Below are 22,801 nucleotides of genomic sequence, written 5' to 3' on the forward strand. Positions count from 1 at the left end.
GCGGAGAGAAGACAAGGAAGGTGAATGAGGTGTTCCAATGTGAAATGCCGGAAACACAGAAACACAGACGACACACAACAAGAGGTGGCAATCTATTCATTAATTGCATTTAATCAATGAGCTCATTATCACTCATGCATTGTCCAACAGGTGTTGAAATAATGGGATTAAAAGGGGAGATCCCTTCAGAAAGACAGAAACAATAGCAAAGACAAAAAACACTTTTGGAATCTGCTTTTAGTCAACACATAAGGAAAGGGTGCACCGGTCCTGGAAATACTGCAATACCAGGTCAATGCGTGGAGTGGACAGAGCAAGCTCTATTTCCATCTCCCTGTTCTAAAAATCCATTTAATATATGGTCCCCAGATAGGGGACGTATCAGATATTAAACTGATAAGAACAGATACTACACTTGATCTTAGCCAAAAGGCCGAGAAGCGATAACCCGAACGGGCCGCGCGTTGCCCGAGCCTGCCCGATACTGCTGTTCAGCCCTTGCAGCGATTCAGCCTACTTCTAGGCAATTCCATGGGGCCCTGCAGGCTCACACACTCACAGCTACACGGGAGGTGAATAAAGGCCGGAGAGGAAGCCAGACAGGATTTGCTTCTTTTGCTTGCACCACAATGCAGTGCTGAAAGAGGAGGAATCTACATAAAAACGCCTTCCTGGCAACGCCCAAATGCCCTGCTGCCATGCAGATAAACACTGGCAGCGGCAGCAAGTGCATGCCCACAGCCACCCCTTGTTCCTTCACACCTTGTATCAGCTGTAATCCAGTCCAGTCCAGTGCTGCCTGCTGAGCAGCACTGACCAACACTGCCTGGGCCCAGGCTTTTATCTCTGAGGCCCCATTATGATGTCAGAAAGCTGGCTCTGGAATCCTGAGGGCTCCACTATGACACGTGCAAAGTTCCATCTGAACTTTATATAAGACGGTGAGGCTCAGTCAGTCACTCAGTGTTGCCTGAGAGGGCAACACTGCAACAGCCGGCCGCCAGGCTGTCTTTTTTTTGCACAGCTAGTTGCCTCCAGGAGGCCACAAGAGGGAGACAAGGGACTGCAAAATGGAAAATAGGCATCCACCAACTTTACAGACAACTTCTCCTTGCTCCTACAACCTCCATCCTTGCACAGTTTGTTATTCTTCTAGGTAACATAGTAACAAATCCAAATTGCTGCTCTCTTTGTAGGCAAGCAAGGCTTTGTTGCAACTGCAATTCTTACTTCTTCTTGAAATGTAGGGACGACAGTACATTCCATCACATCCATCTAGTGTACACAGGTAGGTCCATTGTGGCGGGCAGGCGAGCGGGCGGGCTGCTTTATTGGCTGTTTGCTGTTCCCCTACTCCACTCCACTATTTGACTGTTGTGCTGCATCAATCAATCAATCAATCAATCAATCAATCAATCAATCAATCAATCAATCAATCAATCAGTGGCTGGCTCAGGTGCAGCTCTTTAACTTACCTAAAAGGGAGGGCGGAGAGAAGACAAGGAAGGTGAATGAGGTGTTCCAATGTGAAATGCCGGAAACACAGAAACACAGACGACACACAACAAGAGGTGGCAATCTATTCATTAATTGCATTTAATCAATGAGCTCATTATCACTCATGCATTGTCCAACAGGTGTTGAAATAATGGGATTAAAAGGGGAGATCCCTTCAGAAAGACAGAAACAATAGCAAAGACAAAAAACACTTTTGGAATCTGCTTTTAGTCAACACATAAGGAAAGGGTGCACCGGTCCTGGAAATACTGCAATACCAGGTCAATGCGTGGAGTGGACAGAGCAAGCTCTATTTCCATCTCCCTGTTCTAAAAATCCATTTAATATATGGTCCCCAGATAGGGGACGTATCAGATATTAAACTGATAAGAACAGATACTACACTTGATCTTAGCCAAAAGGCCGAGAAGCGATAACCCGAACGGGCCGCGCGTTGCCCGAGCCTGCCCGATACTGCTGTTCAGCCCTTGCAGCGATTCAGCCTACTTCTAGGCAATTCCATGGGGCCCTGCAGGCTCACACACTCACAGCTACACGGGAGGTGAATAAAGGCCGGAGAGGAAGCCAGACAGGATTTGCTTCTTTTGCTTGCACCACAATGCAGTGCTGAAAGAGGAGGAATCTACATAAAAACGCCTTCCTGGCAACGCCCAAATGCCCTGCTGCCATGCAGATAAACACTGGCAGCGGCAGCAAGTGCATGCCCACAGCCACCCCTTGTTCCTTCACACCTTGTATCAGCTGTAATCCAGTCCAGTCCAGTGCTGCCTGCTGAGCAGCACTGACCAACACTGCCTGGGCCCAGGCTTTTATCTCTGAGGCCCCATTATGATGTCAGAAAGCTGGCTCTGGAATCCTGAGGGCTCCACTATGACACGTGCAAAGTTCCGTCTGAACTTTATATAAGACGGTGAGGCTCAGTCAGTCACTCAGTGTTGCCTGAGAGGGCAACACTGCAACAGCCGGCCACCAGGCTGTCTTTTTTTTGCACAGCTAGTTGCCTCCAGGAGGCCACAAGAGGGAGACAAGGGACTGCAAAATGGAAAATAGGCATCCACCAACTTTACAGACAACTTCTCCTTGCTCCTACAACCTCCATCCTTGCACAGTTTGTTATTCTTCTAGGTAACATAGTAACAAATCCAAATTGCTGCTCTCTTTGTAGGCAAGCAAGGCTTTGTTGCAACTGCAATTCTTACTTCTTCTTGAAATGTAGGGACGACAGTACATTCCATCACATCCATCTAGTGTACACAGGTAGGTCCATTGTGGCGGGCAGGCGAGCGGGCGGGCTGCTTTATTGGCTGTTTGCTGTTCCCCTACTCCACTCCACTATTTGACTGTTGTGCTGCATCAATCAATCAATCAATCAATCAATCAATCAGTGGCTGGCTCAGGTGCAGCTCTTTAACTTACCTAAAAGGGAGGGCGGAGAGAAGACAAGGAAGGTGAATGAGGTGTTCCAATGTGAAATGCCGGAAACACAGAAACACAGACGACACACAACAAGAGGTGGCAATCTATTCATTAATTGCATTTAATCAATGAGCTCATTATCACTCATGCATTGTCCAACAGGTGTTGAAATAATGGGATTAAAAGGGGAGATCCCTTCAGAAAGACAGAAACAATAGCAAAGACAAAAAACACTTTTGGAATCTGCTTTTAGTCAACACATAAGGAAAGGGTGCACCGGTCCTGGAAATACTGCAATACCAGGTCAATGCGTGGAGTGGACAGAGCAAGCTCTATTTCCATCTCCCTGTTCTAAAAATCCATTTAATATATGGTCCCCAGATAGGGGACGTATCAGATATTAAACTGATAAGAACAGATACTACACTTGATCTTAGCCAAAAGGCCGAGAAGCGATAACCCGAACGGGCCGCGCGTTGCCCGAACCTGCCCGATACTGCTGTTCAGCCCTTGCAGCGATTCAGCCTACTTCTAGGCAATTCCATGGGGCCCTGCAGGCTCACACACTCACAGCTACACGGGAGGTGAATAAAGGCCGGAGAGGAAGCCAGACAGGATTTGCTTATTTTGCTTGCACCACAATGCAGTGCTGAAAGAGGAGGAATCTACATAAAAACGCCTTCCTGGCAACGCCCAAATGCCCTGCTGCCATGCAGATAAACACTGGCAGCGGCAGCAAGTGCATGCCCACAGCCACCCCTTGTTCCTTCACACCTTGTATCAGCTGTAATCCAGTCCAGTCCAGTGCTGCCTGCTGAGCAGCACTGACCAACACTGCCTGGGCCCAGGCTTTTATCTCTGAGGCCCCATTATGATGTCAGAAAGCTGGCTCTGGAATCCTGAGGGCTCCACTATGACACGTGCAAAGTTCCGTCTGAACTTTATATAAGACGGTGAGGCTCAGTCAGTCACTCAGTGTTGCCTGAGAGGGCAACACTGCAACAGCCGGCCGCCAGGCTGTCTTTTTTTTGCACAGCTAGTTGCCTCCAGGAGGCCACAAGAGGGAGACAAGGGACTGCAAAATGGAAAATAGGCATCCACCAACTTTACAGACAACTTCTCCTTGCTCCTACAACCTCCATCCTTGCACAGTTTGTTATTCTTCTAGGTAACATAGTAACAAATCCAAATTGCTGCTCTCTTTGTAGGCAAGCAAGGCTTTGTTGCAACTGCAATTCTTACTTCTTCTTGAAATGTAGGGACGACAGTACATTCCATCACATCCATCTAGTGTACACAGGTAGGTCCATTGTGGCGGGCAGGCGAGCGGGCGGGCTGCTTTATTGGCTGTTTGCTGTTCCCCTACTCCACTCCACTATTTGACTGTTGTGCTGCATCAATCAATCAATCAATCAATCAATCAATCAATCAATCAGTGGCTGGCTCAGGTGCAGCTCTTTAACTTACCTAAAAGGGAGGGCGGAGAGAAGACAAGGAAGGTGAATGAGGTGTTCCAATGTGAAATGCCGGAAACACAGAAACACAGACGACACACAACAAGAGGTGGCAATCTATTCATTAATTGCATTTAATCAATGAGCTCATTATCACTCATGCATTGTCCAACAGGTGTTGAAATAATGGGATTAAAAGGGGAGATCCCTTCAGAAAGACAGAAACAATAGCAAAGACAAAAAACACTTTTGGAATCTGCTTTTAGTCAACACATAAGGAAAGGGTGCACCGGTCCTGGAAATACTGCAATACCAGGTCAATGCGTGGAGTGGACAGAGCAAGCTCTATTTCCATCTCCCTGTTCTAAAAATCCATTTAATATATGGTCCCCAGATAGGGGACGTATCAGATATTAAACTGATAAGAACAGATACTACACTTGATCTTAGCCAAAAGGCCGAGAAGCGATAACCCGAACGGGCCGCGCGTTGCCCGAGCCTGCCCGATACTGCTGTTCAGCCCTTGCAGCGATTCAGCCTACTTCTAGGCAATTCCATGGGGCCCTGCAGGCTCACACACTCACAGCTACACGGGAGGTGAATAAAGGCCGGAGAGGAAGCCAGACAGGATTTGCTTCTTTTGCTTGCACCACAATGCAGTGCTGAAAGAGGAGGAATCTACATAAAAACGCCTTCCTGGCAACGCCCAAATGCCCTGCTGCCATGCAGATAAACACTGGCAGCGGCAGCAAGTGCATGCCCACAGCCACCCCTTGTTCCTTCACACCTTGTATCAGCTGTAATCCAGTCCAGTCCAGTGCTGCCTGCTGAGCAGCACTGACCAACACTGCCTGGGCCCAGGCTTTTATCTCTGAGGCCCCATTATGATGTCAGAAAGCTGGCTCTGGAATCCTGAGGGCTCCACTATGACACGTGCAAAGTTCCGTCTGAACTTTATATAAGACGGTGAGGCTCAGTCAGTCACTCAGTGTTGCCTGAGAGGGCAACACTGCAACAGCCGGCCGCCAGGCTGTCTTTTTTTTGCACAGCTAGTTGCCTCCAGGAGGCCACAAGAGGGAGACAAGGGACTGCAAAATGGAAAATAGGCATCCACCAACTTTACAGACAACTTCTCCTTGCTCCTACAACCTCCATCCTTGCACAGTTTGTTATTCTTCTAGGTAACATAGTAACAAATCCAAATTGCTGCTCTCTTTGTAGGCAAGCAAGGCTTTGTTGCAACTGCAATTCTTACTTCTTCTTGAAATGTAGGGACGACAGTACATTCCATCACATCCATCTAGTGTACACAGGTAGGTCCATTGTGGCGGGCAGGCGAGCGGGCGGGCTGCTTTATTGGCTGTTTGCTGTTCCCCTACTCCACTCCACTATTTGACTGTTGTGCTGCATCAATCAATCAATCAATCAATCAATCAATCAATCAATCAATCAATCAATCAATCAGTGGCTGGCTCAGGTGCAGCTCTTTAACTTACCTAAAAGGGAGGGCGGAGAGAAGACAAGGAAGGTGAATGAGGTGTTCCAATGTGAAATGCCGTAAACACAGAAACACAGACGACACACAACAAGAGGTGGCAATCTATTCATTAATTGCATTTAATCAATGAGCTCATTATCACTCATGCATTGTCCAACAGGTGTTGAAATAATGGGATTAAAAGGGGAGATCCCTTCAGAAAGACAGAAACAATAGCAAAGACAAAAAACACTTTTGGAATCTGCTTTTAGTCAACACATAAGGAAAGGGTGCACCGGTCCTGGAAATACTGCAATACCAGGTCAATGCGTGGAGTGGACAGAGCAAGCTCTATTTCCATCTCCCTGTTCTAAAAATCCATTTAATATATGGTCCCCAGATAGGGGACGTATCAGATATTAAACTGATAAGAACAGATACTACACTTGATCTTAGCCAAAAGGCCGAGAAGCGATAACCCGAACGGGCCGCGCGTTGCCCGAGCCTGCCCGATACTGCTGTTCAGCCCTTGCAGCGATTCAGCCTACTTCTAGGCAATTCCATGGGGCCCTGCAGGCTCACACACTCACAGCTACACGGGAGGTGAATAAAGGCCGGAGAGGAAGCCAGACAGGATTTGCTTCTTTTGCTTGCACCACAATGCAGTGCTGAAAGAGGAGGAATCTACATAAAAACGCCTTCCTGGCAACGCCCAAATGCCCTGCTGCCATGCAGATAAACACTGGCAGCGGCAGCAAGTGCATGCCCACAGCCACCCCTTGTTCCTTCACACCTTGTATCAGCTGTAATCCAGTCCAGTCCAGTGCTGCCTGCTGAGCAGCACTGACCAACACTGCCTGGGCCCAGGCTTTTATCTCTGAGGCCCCATTATGATGTCAGAAAGCTGGCTCTGGAATCCTGAGGGCTCCACTATGACACGTGCAAAGTTCCGTCTGAACTTTATATAAGACGGTGAGGCTCAGTCAGTCACTCAGTGTTGCCTGAGAGGGCAACACTGCAACAGCCGGCCGCCAGGCTGTCTTTTTTTTGCACAGCTAGTTGCCTCCAGGAGGCCACAAGAGGGAGACAAGGGACTGCAAAATGGAAAATAGGCATCCACCAACTTTACAGACAACTTCTCCTTGCTCCTACAACCTCCATCCTTGCACAGTTTGTTATTCTTCTAGGTAACATAGTAACAAATCCAAATTGCTGCTCTCTTTGTAGGCAAGCAAGGCTTTGTTGCAACTGCAATTCTTACTTCTTCTTGAAATGTAGGGACGACAGTACATTCCATCACATCCATCTAGTGTACACAGGTAGGTCCATTGTGGCGGGCAGGCGAGCGGGCGGGCTGCTTTATTGGCTGTTTGCTGTTCCCCTACTCCACTCCACTATTTGACTGTTGTGCTGCATCAATCAATCAATCAATCAATCAATCAATCAATCAATCAATCAATCAATCAATCAATCAGTGGCTGGCTCAGGTGCAGCTCTTTAACTTACCTAAAAGGGAGGGCGGAGAGAAGACAAGGAAGGTGAATGAGGTGTTCCAATGTGAAATGCCGGAAACACAGAAACACAGACGACACACAACAAGAGGTGGCAATCTATTCATTAATTGCATTTAATCAATGAGCTCATTATCACTCATGCATTGTCCAACAGGTGTTGAAATAATGGGATTAAAAGGGGAGATCCCTTCAGAAAGACAGAAACAATAGCAAAGACAAAAAACACTTTTGGAATCTGCTTTTAGTCAACACATAAGGAAAGGGTGCACCGGTCCTGGAAATACTGCAATACCAGGTCAATGCGTGGAGTGGACAGAGCAAGCTCTATTTCCATCTCCCTGTTCTAAAAATCCATTTAATATATGGTCCCCAGATAGGGGACGTATCAGATATTAAACTGATAAGAACAGATACTACACTTGATCTTAGCCAAAAGGCCGAGAAGCGATAACCCGAACGGGCCGCGCGTTGCCCGAGCCTGCCCGATACTGCTGTTCAGCCCTTGCAGCGATTCAGCCTACTTCTAGGCAATTCCATGGGGCCCTGCAGGCTCACACACTCACAGCTACACGGGAGGTGAATAAAGGCCGGAGAGGAAGCCAGACAGGATTTGCTTCTTTTGCTTGCACCACAATGCAGTGCTGAAAGAGGAGGAATCTACATAAAAACGCCTTCCTGGCAACGCCCAAATGCCCTGCTGCCATGCAGATAAACACTGGCAGCGGCAGCAAGTGCATGCCCACAGCCACCCCTTGTTCCTCCACACCTTGTATCAGCTGTAATCCAGTCCAGTCCAGTGCTGCCTGCTGAGCAGCACTGACCAACACTGCCTGGGCCCAGGCTTTTATCTCTGAGGCCCCATTATGATGTCAGAAAGCTGGCTCTGGAATCCTGAGGGCTCCACTATGACACGTGCAAAGTTCCGTCTGAACTTTATATAAGACGGTGAGGCTCAGTCAGTCACTCAGTGTTGCCTGAGAGGGCAACACTGCAACAGCCGGCCGCCAGGCTGTCTTTTTTTTGCACAGCTAGTTGCCTCCAGGAGGCCACAAGAGGGAGACAAGGGACTGCAAAATGGAAAATAGGCATCCACCAACTTTACAGACAACTTCTCCTTGCTCCTACAACCTCCATCCTTGCACAGTTTGTTATTCTTCTAGGTAACATAGTAACAAATCCAAATTGCTGCTCTCTTTGTAGGCAAGCAAGGCTTTGTTGCAACTGCAATTCTTACTTCTTCTTGAAATGTAGGGACGACAGTACATTCCATCACATCCATCTAGTGTACACAGGTAGGTCCATTGTGGCGGGCAGGCGAGCGGGCGGGCTGCTTTATTGGCTGTTTGCTGTTCCCCTACTCCACTCCACTATTTGACTGTTGTGCTGCATCAATCAATCAATCAATCAATCAATCAATCAATCAATCAATCAATCAGTGGCTGGCTCAGGTGCAGCTCTTTAACTTACCTAAAAGGGAGGGCGGAGAGAAGACAAGGAAGGTGAATGAGGTGTTCCAATGTGAAATGCCGGAAACACAGAAACACAGACGACACACAACAAGAGGTGGCAATCTATTCATTAATTGCATTTAATCAATGAGCTCATTATCACTCATGCATTGTCCAACAGGTGTTGAAATAATGGGATTAAAAGGGGAGACCCTTCAGAAAGACAGAAACAATAGCAAAGACAAAAAACACTTTTGGAATCTGCTTTTAGTCAACACATAAGGAAAGGGTGCACCGGTCCTGGAAATACTGCAATACCAGGTCAATGCGTGGAGTGGACAGAGCAAGCTCTATTTCCATCTCCCTGTTCTAAAAATCCATTTAATATATGGTCCCCAGATAGGGGACGTATCAGATATTAAACTGATAAGAACAGATACTACACTTGATCTTAGCCAAAAGGCCGAGAAGCGATAACCCGAACGGGCCGCGCGTTGCCCGAGCCTGCCCGATACTGCTGTTCAGCCCTTGCAGCGATTCAGCCTACTTCTAGGCAATTCCATGGGGCCCTGCAGGCTCACACACTCACAGCTACACGGGAGGTGAATAAAGGCCGGAGAGGAAGCCAGACAGGATTTGCTTCTTTTGCTTGCACCACAATGCAGTGCTGAAAGAGGAGGAATCTACATAAAAACGCCTTCCTGGCAACGCCCAAATGCCCTGCTGCCATGCAGATAAACACTGGCAGCGGCAGCAAGTGCATGCCCACAGCCACCCCTTGTTCCTTCACACCTTGTATCAGCTGTAATCCAGTCCAGTCCAGTGCTGCCTGCTGAGCAGCACTGACCAACACTGCCTGGGCCCAGGCTTTTATCTCTGAGGCCCCATTATGATGTCAGAAAGCTGGCTCTGGAATCCTGAGGGCTCCACTATGACACGTGCAAAGTTCCGTCTGAACTTTATATAAGACGGTGAGGCTCAGTCAGTCACTCAGTGTTGCCTGAGAGGGCAACACTGCAACAGCCGGCCGCCAGGCTGTCTTTTTTTTGCACAGCTAGTTGCCTCCAGGAGGCCACAAGAGGGAGACAAGGGACTGCAAAATGGAAAATAGGCATCCACCAACTTTACAGACAACTTCTCCTTGCTCCTACAACCTCCATCCTTGCACAGTTTGTTATTCTTCTAGGTAACATAGTAACAAATCCAAATTGCTGCTCTCTTTGTAGGCAAGCAAGGCTTTGTTGCAACTGCAATTCTTACTTCTTCTTGAAATGTAGGGACGACAGTACATTCCATCACATCCATCTAGTGTACACAGGTAGGTCCATTGTGGCGGGCAGGCGAGCGGGTGGGCTGCTTTATTGGCTGTTTGCTGTTCCCCTACTCCACTCCACTATTTGACTGTTGTGCTGCATCAATCAATCAATCAATCAATCAATCAATCAATCAATCAATCAGTGGCTGGCTCAGGTGCAGCTCTTTAACTTACCTAAAAGGGAGGGCGGAGAGAAGACAAGGAAGGTGAATGAGGTGTTCCAATGTGAAATGCCGGAAACACAGAAACACAGACGACACACAACAAGAGGTGGCAATCTATTCATTAATTGCATTTAATCAATGAGCTCATTATCACTCATGCATTGTCCAACAGGTGTTGAAATAATGGGATTAAAAGGGGAGATCCCTTCAGAAAGACAGAAACAATAGCAAAGACAAAAAACACTTTTGGAATCTGCTTTTAGTCAACACATAAGGAAAGGGTGCACCGGTCCTGGAAATACTGCAATACCAGGTCAATGCGTGGAGTGGACAGAGCAAGCTCTATTTCCATCTCCCTGTTCTAAAAATCCATTTAATATATGGTCCCCAGATAGGGGACGTATCAGATATTAAACTGATAAGAACAGATACTACACTTGATCTTAGCCAAAAGGCCGAGAAGTGATAACCCGAACGGGCCGCGCGTTGCCCGAGCCTGCCCGATACTGCTGTTCAGCCCTTGCAGCGATTCAGCCTACTTCTAGGCAATTCCATGGGGCCCTGCAGGCTCACACACTCACAGCTACACGGGAGGTGAATAAAGGCCGGAGAGGAAGCCAGACAGGATTTGCTTCTTTTGCTTGCACCACAATGCAGTGCTGAAAGAGGAGGAATCTACATAAAAACGCCTTCCTGGCAACGCCCAAATGCCCTGCTGCCATGCAGATAAACACTGGCAGCGGCAGCAAGTGCATGCCCACAGCCACCCCTTGTTCCTTCACACCTTGTATCAGCTGTAATCCAGTCCAGTCCAGTGCTGCCTGCTGAGCAGCACTGACCAACACTGCCTGGGCCCAGGCTTTTATCTCTGAGGCCCCATTATGATGTCAGAAAGCTGGCTCTGGAATCCTGAGGGCTCCACTATGACACGTGCAAAGTTCCGTCTGAACTTTATATAAGACGGTGAGGCTCAGTCAGTCACTCAGTGTTGCCTGAGAGGGCAACACTGCAACAGCCGGCCGCCAGGCTGTCTTTTTTTTGCACAGCTAGTTGCCTCCAGGAGGCCACAAGAGGGAGACAAGGGACTGCAAAATGGAAAATAGGCATCCACCAACTTTACAGACAACTTCTCCTTGCTCCTACAACCTCCATCCTTGCACAGTTTGTTATTCTTCTAGGTAACATAGTAACAAATCCAAATTGCTGCTCTCTTTGTAGGCAAGCAAGGCTTTGTTGCAACTGCAATTCTTACTTCTTCTTGAAATGTAGGGACGACAGTACATTCCATCACATCCATCTAGTGTACACAGGTAGGTCCATTGTGGCGGGCAGGCGAGCGGGCGGGCTGCTTTATTGGCTGTTTGCTGTTCCCCTACTCCACTCCACTATTTGACTGTTGTGCTGCATCAATCAATCAATCAATCAATCAATCAATCAATCAATCAATCAATCAGTGGCTGGCTCAGGTGCAGCTCTTTAACTTACCTAAAAGGGAGGGCGGAGAGAAGACAAGGAAGGTGAATGAGGTGTTCCAATGTGAAATGCCGGAAACACAGAAACACAGACGACACACAACAAGAGGTGGCAATCTATTCATTAATTGCATTTAATCAATGAGCTCATTATCACTCATGCATTGTCCAACAGGTGTTGAAATAATGGGATTAAAAGGGGAGATCCCTTCAGAAAGACAGAAACAATAGCAAAGACAAAAAACACTTTTGGAATCTGCTTTTAGTCAACACATAAGGAAAGGGTGCACCGGTCCTGGAAATACTGCAATACCAGGTCAATGCGTGGAGTGGACAGAGCAAGCTCTATTTCCATCTCCCTGTTCTAAAAATCCATTTAATATATGGTCCCCAGATAGGGGACGTATCAGATATTAAACTGATAAGAACAGATACTACACTTGATCTTAGCCAAAAGGCCGAGAAGCGATAACCCGAACGGGCCGCGCGTTGCCCGAGCCTGCCCGATACTGCTGTTCAGCCCTTGCAGCGATTCAGCCTACTTCTAGGCAATTCCATGGGGCCCTGCAGGCTCACACACTCACAGCTACACGGGAGGTGAATAAAGGCCGGAGAGGAAGCCAGACAGGATTTGCTTCTTTTGCTTGCACCTCAATGCAGTGCTGAAAGAGGAGGAATCTACATAAAAACGCCTTCCTGGCAACGCCCAAATGCCCTGCTGCCATGCAGATAAACACTGGCAGCGGCAGCAAGTGCATGCCCACAGCCACCCCTTGTTCCTTCACACCTTGTATCAGCTGTAATCCAGTCCAGTCCAGTGCTGCCTGCTGAGCAGCACTGACCAACACTGCCTGGGCCCAGGCTTTTATCTCTGAGGCCCCATTATGATGTCAGAAAGCTGGCTCTGGAATCCTGAGGGCTCCACTATGACACGTGCAAAGTTCCGTCTGAACTTTATATAAGACGGTGAGGCTCAGTCAGTCACTCAGTGTTGCCTGAGAGGGCAACACTGCAACAGCCGGCCGCCAGGCTGTCTTTTTTTTGCACAGCTAGTTGCCTCCAGGAGGCCACAAGAGGGAGACAAGGGACTGCAAAATGGAAAATAGGCATCCACCAACTTTACAGACAACTTCTCCTTGCTCCTACAACCTCCATCCTTGCACAGTTTGTTATTCTTCTAGGTAACATAGTAACAAATCCAAATTGCTGCTCTCTTTGTAGGCAAGCAAGGCTTTGTTGCAACTGCAATTCTTACTTCTTCTTGAAATGTAGGGACGACAGTACATTCCATCACATCCATCTAGTGTACACAGGTAGGTCCATTGTGGCGGGCAGGCGAGCGGGCGGGCTGCTTTATTGGCTGTTTGCTGTTCCCCTACTCCACTCCACTATTTGACTGTTGTGCTGCATCAATCAATCAATCAATCAATCAATCAATCAATCAATCAATCAATCAATCAGTGGCTGGCTCAGGTGCAGCTCTTTAACTTACCTAAAAGGGAGGGCGGAGAGAAGACAAGGAAGGTGAATGAGGTGTTCCAATGTGAAATGCCGGAAACACAGAAACACAGACGACACACAACAAGAGGTGGCAATCTATTCATTAATTGCATTTAATCAATGAGCTCATTATCACTCATGCATTGTCCAACAGGTGTTGAAATAATGGGATTAAAAGGGGAGACCCTTCAGAAAGACAGAAACAATAGCAAAGACAAAAAACACTTTTGGAATCTGCTTTTAGTCAACACATAAGGAAAGGGTGCACCGGTCCTGGAAATACTGCAATACCAGGTCAATGCGTGGAGTGGACAGAGCAAGCTCTATTTCCATCTCCCTGTTCTAAAAATCCATTTAATATATGGTCCCCAGATAGGGGACGTATCAGATATTAAACTGATAAGAACAGATACTACACTTGATCTTAGCCAAAAGGCCGAGAAGCGATAACCCGAACGGGCCGCGCGTTGCCCGAGCCTGCCCGATACTGCTGTTCAGCCCTTGCAGCGATTCAGCCTACTTCTAGGCAATTCCATGGGGCCCTGCAGGCTCACACACTCACAGCTACACGGGAGGTGAATAAAGGCCGGAGAGGAAGCCAGACAGGATTTGCTTCTTTTGCTTGCACCACAATGCAGTGCTGAAAGAGGAGGAATCTACATAAAAACGCCTTCCTGGCAACGCCCAAATGCCCTGCTGCCATGCAGATAAACACTGGCAGCGGCAGCAAGTGCATGCCCACAGCCACCCCTTGTTCCTTCACACCTTGTATCAGCTGTAATCCAGTCCAGTCCAGTGCTGCCTGCTGAGCAGCACTGACCAACACTGCCTGGGCCCAGGCTTTTATCTCTGAGGCCCCATTATGATGTCAGAAAGCTGGCTCTGGAATCCTGAGGGCTCCACTATGACACGTGCAAAGTTCCGTCTGAACTTTATATAAGACGGTGAGGCTCAGTCAGTCACTCAGTGTTGCCTGAGAGGGCAACACTGCAACAGCCGGCCGCCAGGCTGTCTTTTTTTTGCACAGCTAGTTGCCTCCAGGAGGCCACAAGAGGGAGACAAGGGACTGCAAAATGGAAAATAGGCATCCACCAACTTTACAGACAACTTCTCCTTGCTCCTACAACCTCCATCCTTGCACAGTTTGTTATTCTTCTAGGTAACATAGTAACAAATCCAAATTGCTGCTCTCTTTGTAGGCAAGCAAGGCTTTGTTGCAACTGCAATTCTTACTTCTTCTTGAAATGTAGGGACGACAGTACATTCCATCACATCCATCTAGTGTACACAGGTAGGTCCATTGTGGCGGGCAGGCGAGCGGGTGGGCTGCTTTATTGGCTGTTTGCTGTTCCCCTACTCCACTCCACTATTTGACTGTTGTGCTGCATCAATCAATCAATCAATCAATCAATCAATCAGTGGCTGGCTCAGGTGCAGCTCTTTAACTTACCTAAAAGGGAGGGCGGAGAGAAGACAAGGAAGGTGAATGAGGTGTTCCAATGTGAAATGCCGGAAACACAGAAACACAGACGACACACAACAAGAGGTGGCAATCTATTCATTAATTGCATTTAATCAATGAGCTCATTATCACTCATGCATTGTCCAACAGGTGTTGAAATAATGGGATTAAAAGGGGAGATCCCTTCAGAAAGACAGAAACAATAGCAAAGACAAAAAACACTTTTGGAATCTGCTTTTAGTCAACACATAAGGAAAGGGTGCACCGGTCCTGGAAATACTGCAATACCAGGTCAATGCGTGGAGTGGACAGAGCAAGCTCTATTTCCATCTCCCTGTTCTAAAAATCCATTTAATATATGGTCCCCAGATAGGGGACGTATCAGATATTAAACTGATAAGAACAGATACTACACTTGATCTTAGCCAAAAGGCCGAGAAGTGATAACCCGAACGGGCCGCGCGTTGCCCGAGCCTGCCCGATACTGCTGTTCAGCCCTTGCAGCGATTCAGCCTACTTCTAGGCAATTCCATGGGGCCCTGCAGGCTCACACACTCACAGCTACACGGGAGGTGAATAAAGGCCGGAGAGGAAGCCAGACAGGATTTGCTTCTTTTGCTTGCACCACAATGCAGTGCTGAAAGAGGAGGAATCTACATAAAAACGCCTTCCTGGCAACGCCCAAATGCCCTGCTGCCATGCAGATAAACACTGGCAGCGGCAGCAAGTGCATGCCCACAGCCACCCCTTGTTCCTTCACACCTTGTATCAGCTGTAATCCAGTCCAGTCCAGTGCTGCCTGCTGAGCAGCACTGACCAACACTGCCTGGGCCCAGGCTTTTATCTCTGAGGCCCCATTATGATGTCAGAAAGCTGGCTCTGGAATCCTGAGGGCTCCACTATGACACGTGCAAAGTTCCGTCTGAACTTTATATAAGACGGTGAGGCTCAGTCAGTCACTCAGTGTTGCCTGAGAGGGCAACACTGCAACAGCCGGCCGCCAGGCTGTCTTTTTTTTGCACAGCTAGTTGCCTCCAGGAGGCCACAAGAGGGAGACAAGGGACTGCAAAATGGAAAATAGGCATCCACCAACTTTACAGACAACTTCTCCTTGCTCCTACAACCTCCATCCTTGCACAGTTTGTTATTCTTCTAGGTAACATAGTAACAAATCCAAATTGCTGCTCTCTTTGTAGGCAAGCAAGGCTTTGTTGCAACTGCAATTCTTACTTCTTCTTGAAATGTAGGGACGACAGTACATTCCATCACATCCATCTAGTGTACACAGGTAGGTCCATTGTGGCGGGCAGGCGAGCGGGCGGGCTGCTTTATTGGCTGTTTGCTGTTCCCCTACTCCACTCCACTATTTGACTGTTGTGCTGCATCAATCAATCAATCAATCAATCAATCAATCAATCAATCAATCAATCAATCAATCAATCAATCAGTGGCTGGCTCAGGTGCAGCTCTTTAACTTACCTAAAAGGGAGGGCGGAGAGAAGACAAGGAAGGTGAATGAGGTGTTCCAATGTGAAATGCCGGAAACACAGAAACACAGACGACACACAACAAGAGGTGGCAATCTATTCATTAATTGCATTTAATCAATGAGCTCATTATCACTCATGCATTGTCCAACAGGTGTTGAAATAATGGGATTAAAAGGGGAGATCCCTTCAGAAAGACAGAAACAATAGCAAAGACAAAAAACACTTTTGGAATCTGCTTTTAGTCAACACATAAGGAAAGGGTGCACCGGTCCTGGAAATACTGCAATACCAGGTCAATGCGTGGAGTGGACAGAGCAAGCTCTATTTCCATCTCCCTGTTCTAAAAATCCATTTAATATATGGTCCCCAGATAGGGGACGTATCAGATATTAAACTGATAAGAACAGATACTACACTTGATCTTAGCCAAAAGGCCGAGAAGCGATAACCCGAACGGGCCGCGCGTTGCCCGAGCCTGCCCGATACTGCTGTTCAGCCCTTGCAGCGATTCAGCCTACTTCTAGGCAATTCCATGGGGCCCTGCAGGCTCACACACTCACAGCTACACGGGAGGTGAATAAAGGCCGGAGAGGAAGCCAGACAGGATTTGCTTCTTTTGCTTGCACCACAATGCAGTGCTGAAAGAGGAGGAATCTACATAAAAACGCCTTCCTGGCAACGCCCAAATGCCCTGCTGCCATGCAGATAAACACTGGCAGCGGCAGCAAGTGCATGCCCACAGCCACCCCTTGTTCCTTCACACCTTGTATCAGCTGTAATCCAGTCCAGTCCAGTGCTGCCTGCTGAGCAGCACTGACCAACACTGCCTGGGCCCAGGCTTTTATCTCTGAGGCCCCATTATGATGTCAGAAAGCTGGCTCTGGAATCCTGAGGGCTCCACTATGACACGTGCAAAGTTCCGTCTGAACTTTATATAAGACGGTGAGGCTCAGTCAGTCACTCAGTGTTGCCTGAGAGGGCAACACTGCAACAGCCGGCCGCCAGGCTGTCTTTTTTTTGCACAGCTAGTTGCCTCCAGGAGGCCACAAGAGGGAGACAAGGGACTGCAAAATGGAAAATAGGCATCCACCAACTTTACAGACAACTTCTCCTTGCTCCTACAACCTCCATCCTTGCACAGTTTGTTATTCTTCTAGGTAACATAGTAACAAATCCAAATTGCTGCTCTCTTTGTAGGCAAGCAAGGCTTTGTTGCAACTGCAATTCTTACTTCTTCTTGAAATGTAGGGACGACAGTACATTCCATCACATCCATCTAGTGTACACAGGTAGGTCCATTGTGGCGGGCAGGCGAGCGGGCGGGCTGCTTTATTGGCTGTTTGCTGTTCCCCTACTCCACTCCACTATTTGACTGTTGTGCTGCATCAATCAATCAATCAATCAATCAATCAATCAATCAATCAGTGGCTGGCTCAGGTGCAGCTCTTTAACTTACCTAAAAGGGAGGGCGGAGAGAAGACAAGGAAGGTGAATGAGGTGTTCCAATGTGAAATGCCGGAAACACAGAAACACAGACGACACACAACAAGAGGTGGCAATCTATTCATTAATTGCATTTAATCAATGAGCTCATTATCACTCATGCATTGTCCAACAGGTGTTGAAATAATGGGATTAAAAGGGGAGATCCCTTCAGAAAGACAGAAACAATAGCAAAGACAAAAAACACTTTTGGAATCTGCTTTTAGTCAACACATAAGGAAAGGGTGCACCGGTCCTGGAAATACTGCAATACCAGGTCAATGCGTGGAGTGGACAGAGCAAGCTCTATTTCCATCTCCCTGTTCTAAAAATCCATTTAATATATGGTCCCCAGATAGGGGACGTATCAGATATTAAACTGATAAGAACAGATACTACACTTGATCTTAGCCAAAAGGCCGAGAAGCGATAACCCGAACGGGCCGCGCGTTGCCCGAGCCTGCCCGATACTGCTGTTCAGCCCTTGCAGCGATTCAGCCTACTTCTAGGCAATTCCATGGGGCCCTGCAGGCTCACACACTCACAGCTACACGGGAGGTGAATAAAGGCCGGAGAGGAAGCCAGACAGGATTTGCTTCTTTTGCTTGCACCACAATGCAGTGCTGAAAGAGGAGGAATCTACATAAAAACGCCTTCCTGGCAACGCCCAAATGCCCTGCTGCCATGCAGATAAACACTGGCAGCGGCAGCAAGTGCATGCCCACAGCCACCCCTTGTTCCTTCACACCTTGTATCAGCTGTAATCCAGTCCAGTCCAGTGCTGCCTGCTGAGCAGCACTGACCAACACTGCCTGGGCCCAGGCTTTTATCTCTGAGGCCCCATTATGATGTCAGAAAGCTGGCTCTGGAATCCTGAGGGCTCCACTATGACACGTGCAAAGTTCCGTCTGAACTTTATATAAGACGGTGAGGCTCAGTCAGTCACTCAGTGTTGCCTGAGAGGGCAACACTGCAACAGCCGGCCGCCAGGCTGTCTTTTTTTTGCACAGCTAGTTGCCTCCAGGAGGCCACAAGAGGGAGACAAGGGACTGCAAAATGGAAAATAGGCATCCACCAACTTTACAGACAACTTCTCCTTGCTCCTACAACCTCCATCCTTGCACAGTTTGTTATTCTTCTAGGTAACATAGTAACAAATCCAAATTGCTGCTCTCTTTGTAGGCAAGCAAGGCTTTGTTGCAACTGCAATTCTTACTTCTTCTTGAAATGTAGGGACGACAGTACATTCCATCACATCCATCTAGTGTACACAGGTAGGTCCATTGTGGCGGGCAGGCGAGCGGGCGGGCTGCTTTATTGGCTGTTTGCTGTTCCCCTACTCCACTCCACTATTTGACTGTTGTGCTGCATCAATCAATCAATCAATCAATCAATCAATCAATCAATCAATCAATCAATCAATCAATCAGTGGCTGGCTCAGGTGCAGCTCTTTAACTTACCTAAAAGGGAGGGCGGAGAGAAGACAAGGAAGGTGAATGAGGTGTTCCAATGTGAAATGCCGGAAACACAGAAACACAGACGACACACAACAAGAGGTGGCAATCTATTCATTAATTGCATTTAATCAATGAGCTCATTATCACTCATGCATTGTCCAACAGGTGTTGAAATAATGGGATTAAAAGGGGAGATCCCTTCAGAAAGACAGAAACAATAGCAAAGACAAAAAACACTTTTGGAATCTGCTTTTAGTCAACACATAAGGAAAGGGTGCACCGGTCCTGGAAATACTGCAATACCAGGTCAATGCGTGGAGTGGACAGAGCAAGCTCTATTTCCATCTCCCTGCTCTAAAAATCCATTTAATATATGGTCCCCAGATAGGGGACGTATCAGATATTAAACTGATAAGAACAGATACTACACTTGATCTTAGCCAAAAGGCCGAGAAGCGATAACCCGAACGGGCCGTGCGTTGCCCGAGCCTGCCCGATACTGCTGTTCAGCCCTTGCAGCGATTCAGCCTACTTCTAGGCAATTCCATGGGGCCCTGCAGGCTCACACACTCACAGCTACACGGGAGGTGAATAAAGGCCGGAGAGGAAGCCAGACAGGATTTGCTTCTTTTGCTTGCACCACAATGCAGTGCTGAAAGAGGAGGAATCTACATAAAAACGCCTTCCTGGCAACGCCCAAATGCCCTGCTGCCATGCAGATAAACACTGGCAGCGGCAGCAAGTGCATGCCCACAGCCACCCCTTGTTCCTTCACACCTTGTATCAGCTGTAATCCAGTCCAGTCCAGTGCTGCCTGCTGAGCAGCACTGACCAACACTGCCTGGGCCCAGGCTTTTATCTCTGAGGCCCCATTATGATGTCAGAAAGCTGGCTCTGGAATCCTGAGGGCTCCACTATGACACGTGCAAAGTTCCGTCTGAACTTTATATAAGACGGTGAGGCTCAGTCAGTCACTCAGTGTTGCCTGAGAGGGCAACACTGCAACAGCCGGCCGCCAGGCTGTCTTTTTTTTGCACAGCTAGTTGCCTCCAGGAGGCCACAAGAGGGAGACAAGGGACTGCAAAATGGAAAATAGGCATCCACCAACTTTACAGACAACTTCTCCTTGCTCCTACAACCTCCATCCTTGCACAGTTTGTTATTCTTCTAGGTAACATAGTAACAAATCCAAATTGCTGCTCTCTTTGTAGGCAAGCAAGGCTTTGTTGCAACTGCAATTCTTACTTCTTCTTGAAATGTAGGGACGACAGTACATTCCATCACATCCATCTAGTGTACACAGGTAGGTCCATTGTGGCGGGCAGGCGAGCGGGCGGGCTGCTTTATTGGCTGTTTGCTGTTCCCCTACTCCACTCCACTATTTGACTGTTGTGCTGCATCAATCAATCAATCAATCAATCAATCAATCAATCAATCAATCAATCAGTGGCTGGCTCAGGTGCAGCTCTTTAACTTACCTAAAAGGGAGGGCGGAGAGAAGACAAGGAAGGTGAATGAGGTGTTCCAATGTGAAATGCCGGAAACACAGAAACACAGACGACACACAACAAGAGGTGGCAATCTATTCATTAATTGCATTTAATCAATGAGCTCATTATCACTCATGCATTGTCCAACAGGTGTTGAAATAATGGGATTAAAAGGGGAGATCCCTTCAGAAAGACAGAAACAATAGCAAAGACAAAAAACACTTTTGGAATCTGCTTTTAGTCAACACATAAGGAAAGGGTGCACCGGTCCTGGAAATACTGCAATACCAGGTCAATGCGTGGAGTGGACAGAGCAAGCTCTATTTCCATCTCCCTGTTCTAAAAATCCATTTAATATATGGTCCCCAGATAGGGGACGTATCAGATATTAAACTGATAAGAACAGATACTACACTTGATCTTAGCCAAAAGGCCGAGAAGCGATAACCCGAACGGGCCGCGCGTTGCCCGAGCCTGCCCGATACTGCTGTTCAGCCCTTGCAGCGATTCAGCCTACTTCTAGGCAATTCCATGGGGCCCTGCAGGCTCACACACTCACAGCTACACGGGAGGTGAATAAAGGCCGGAGAGGAAGCCAGACAGGATTTGCTTCTTTTGCTTGCACCACAATGCAGTGCTGAAAGAGGAGGAATCTACATAAAAATGCCTTCCTGGCAACGCCCAAATGCCCTGCTGCCATGCAGATAAACACTGGCAGCGGCAGCAAGTGCATGCCCACAGCCACCCCTTGTTCCTTCACACCTTGTATCAGCTGTAATCCAGTCCAGTCCAGTGCTGCCTGCTGAGCAGCACTGACCAACACTGCCTGGGCCCAGGCTTTTATCTCTGAGGCCCCATTATGATGTCAGAAAGCTGGCTCTGGAATCCTGAGGGCTCCACTATGACACGTGCAAAGTTCCGTCTGAACTTTATATAAGACGGTGAGGCTCAGTCAGTCACTCAGTGTTGCCTGAGAGGGCAACACTGCAACAGCCGGCCGCCAGGCTGTCTTTTTTTTGCACAGCTAGTTGCCTCCAGGAGGCCACAAGAGGGAGACAAGGGACTGCAAAATGGAAAATAGGCATCCACCAACTTTACAGACAACTTCTCCTTGCTCCTACAACCTCCATCCTTGCACAGTTTGTTATTCTTCTAGGTAACATAGTAACAAATCCAAATTGCTGCTCTCTTTGTAGGCAAGCAAGGCTTTGTTGCAACTGCAATTCTTACTTCTTCTTGAAATGTAGGGACGACAGTACATTCCATCACATCCATCTAGTGTACACAGGTAGGTCCATTGTGGCGGGAAGGCGAGCGGGCGGGCTGCTTTATTGGCTGTTTGCTGTTCCCCTACTCCACTCCACTATTTGACTGTTGTGCTGCATCAATCAATCAATCAATCAATCAATCAATCAATCAATCAATCAATCAATCAATCAGTGGCTGGCTCAGGTGCAGCTCTTTAACTTACCTAAAAGGGAGGGCGGAGAGAAGACAAGGAAGGTGAATGAGGTGTTCCAATGTGAAATGCCGGAAACACAGAAACACAGACGACACACAACAAGAGGTGGCAATCTATTCATTAATTGCATTTAATCAATGAGCTCATTATCACTCATGCATTGTCCAACAGGTGTTGAAATAATGGGATTAAAAGGGGAGATCCCTTCAGAAAGACAGAAACAATAGCAAAGACAAAAAACACTTTTGGAATCTGCTTTTAGTCAACACATAAGGAAAGGGTGCACCGGTCCTGGAAATACTGCAATACCAGGTCAATGCGTGGAGTGGACAGAGCAAGCTCTATTTCCATCTCCCTGTTCTAAAAATCCATTTAATATATGGTCCCCAGATAGGGGACGTATCAGATATTAAACTGATAAGAACAGATACTACACTTGATCTTAGCCAAAAGGCCGAGAAGCGATAACCCGAACGGGCCGCGCGTTGCCCGAGCCTGCCCGATACTGCTGTTCAGCCCTTGCAGCGATTCAGCCTACTTCTAGGCAATTCCATGGGGCCCTGCAGGCTCACACACTCACAGCTACACGGGAGGTGAATAAAGGCCGGAGAGGAAGCCAGACAGGATTTGCTTCTTTTGCTTGCACCACAATGCAGTGCTGAAAGAGGAGGAATCTACA

The 22,801-nt window shown here is 47.8% G+C and overlaps 16 non-coding genes across 16 annotated transcripts; all 16 read right to left on the minus strand.

The window, feature by feature from the left end:
- Positions 1-254: 254 nt before the first annotated feature.
- LOC142699319 (U2 spliceosomal RNA) lies at positions 255-445 on the minus strand. Its single transcript, XR_012866184.1, has one exon. It is a non-coding gene; the product is annotated as a U2 spliceosomal RNA (small nuclear RNA).
- A 1,296-nt stretch (positions 446-1,741) lies between these two features.
- LOC142699320 (U2 spliceosomal RNA) lies at positions 1,742-1,932 on the minus strand. The gene has a single exon (XR_012866185.1). It is a non-coding gene; the product is annotated as a U2 spliceosomal RNA (small nuclear RNA).
- A 1,268-nt stretch (positions 1,933-3,200) lies between these two features.
- LOC142699322 (U2 spliceosomal RNA) lies at positions 3,201-3,391 on the minus strand. The gene has a single exon (XR_012866186.1). It is a non-coding gene; the product is annotated as a U2 spliceosomal RNA (small nuclear RNA).
- Positions 3,392-4,667: 1,276 nt separating this feature from the next.
- Positions 4,668-4,858, minus strand: LOC142699323 (U2 spliceosomal RNA). Its single transcript, XR_012866187.1, has one exon. It is a non-coding gene; the product is annotated as a U2 spliceosomal RNA (small nuclear RNA).
- Positions 4,859-6,150: 1,292 nt separating this feature from the next.
- On the minus strand, positions 6,151-6,341 carry LOC142699324 (U2 spliceosomal RNA). The gene has a single exon (XR_012866188.1). It is a non-coding gene; the product is annotated as a U2 spliceosomal RNA (small nuclear RNA).
- A 1,296-nt stretch (positions 6,342-7,637) lies between these two features.
- Positions 7,638-7,828, minus strand: LOC142699325 (U2 spliceosomal RNA). The gene has a single exon (XR_012866189.1). It is a non-coding gene; the product is annotated as a U2 spliceosomal RNA (small nuclear RNA).
- Positions 7,829-9,111: 1,283 nt separating this feature from the next.
- On the minus strand, positions 9,112-9,302 carry LOC142699326 (U2 spliceosomal RNA). The gene has a single exon (XR_012866190.1). It is a non-coding gene; the product is annotated as a U2 spliceosomal RNA (small nuclear RNA).
- Positions 9,303-10,582: 1,280 nt separating this feature from the next.
- Positions 10,583-10,773, minus strand: LOC142699384 (U2 spliceosomal RNA). Its single transcript, XR_012866243.1, has one exon. It is a non-coding gene; the product is annotated as a U2 spliceosomal RNA (small nuclear RNA).
- Positions 10,774-12,057: 1,284 nt separating this feature from the next.
- On the minus strand, positions 12,058-12,248 carry LOC142699328 (U2 spliceosomal RNA). Its single transcript, XR_012866192.1, has one exon. It is a non-coding gene; the product is annotated as a U2 spliceosomal RNA (small nuclear RNA).
- Positions 12,249-13,535: 1,287 nt separating this feature from the next.
- Positions 13,536-13,726, minus strand: LOC142699329 (U2 spliceosomal RNA). Its single transcript, XR_012866193.1, has one exon. It is a non-coding gene; the product is annotated as a U2 spliceosomal RNA (small nuclear RNA).
- A 1,268-nt stretch (positions 13,727-14,994) lies between these two features.
- Positions 14,995-15,185, minus strand: LOC142699385 (U2 spliceosomal RNA). Its single transcript, XR_012866244.1, has one exon. It is a non-coding gene; the product is annotated as a U2 spliceosomal RNA (small nuclear RNA).
- Positions 15,186-16,485: 1,300 nt separating this feature from the next.
- On the minus strand, positions 16,486-16,676 carry LOC142699330 (U2 spliceosomal RNA). Its single transcript, XR_012866194.1, has one exon. It is a non-coding gene; the product is annotated as a U2 spliceosomal RNA (small nuclear RNA).
- A 1,276-nt stretch (positions 16,677-17,952) lies between these two features.
- LOC142699331 (U2 spliceosomal RNA) lies at positions 17,953-18,143 on the minus strand. Its single transcript, XR_012866195.1, has one exon. It is a non-coding gene; the product is annotated as a U2 spliceosomal RNA (small nuclear RNA).
- A 1,296-nt stretch (positions 18,144-19,439) lies between these two features.
- LOC142699383 (U2 spliceosomal RNA) lies at positions 19,440-19,630 on the minus strand. The gene has a single exon (XR_012866242.1). It is a non-coding gene; the product is annotated as a U2 spliceosomal RNA (small nuclear RNA).
- A 1,284-nt stretch (positions 19,631-20,914) lies between these two features.
- On the minus strand, positions 20,915-21,105 carry LOC142699333 (U2 spliceosomal RNA). Its single transcript, XR_012866196.1, has one exon. It is a non-coding gene; the product is annotated as a U2 spliceosomal RNA (small nuclear RNA).
- A 1,292-nt stretch (positions 21,106-22,397) lies between these two features.
- On the minus strand, positions 22,398-22,588 carry LOC142699335 (U2 spliceosomal RNA). Its single transcript, XR_012866198.1, has one exon. It is a non-coding gene; the product is annotated as a U2 spliceosomal RNA (small nuclear RNA).
- Between the last annotated feature and the right edge of the window lie 213 nt (positions 22,589-22,801).

Source organism: Rhinoderma darwinii, unplaced genomic scaffold (assembly GCF_050947455.1).
Source record: "Rhinoderma darwinii isolate aRhiDar2 unplaced genomic scaffold, aRhiDar2.hap1 Scaffold_1522, whole genome shotgun sequence".
NCBI classification, from domain to species: domain Eukaryota; kingdom Metazoa; phylum Chordata; class Amphibia; order Anura; family Rhinodermatidae; genus Rhinoderma; species Rhinoderma darwinii.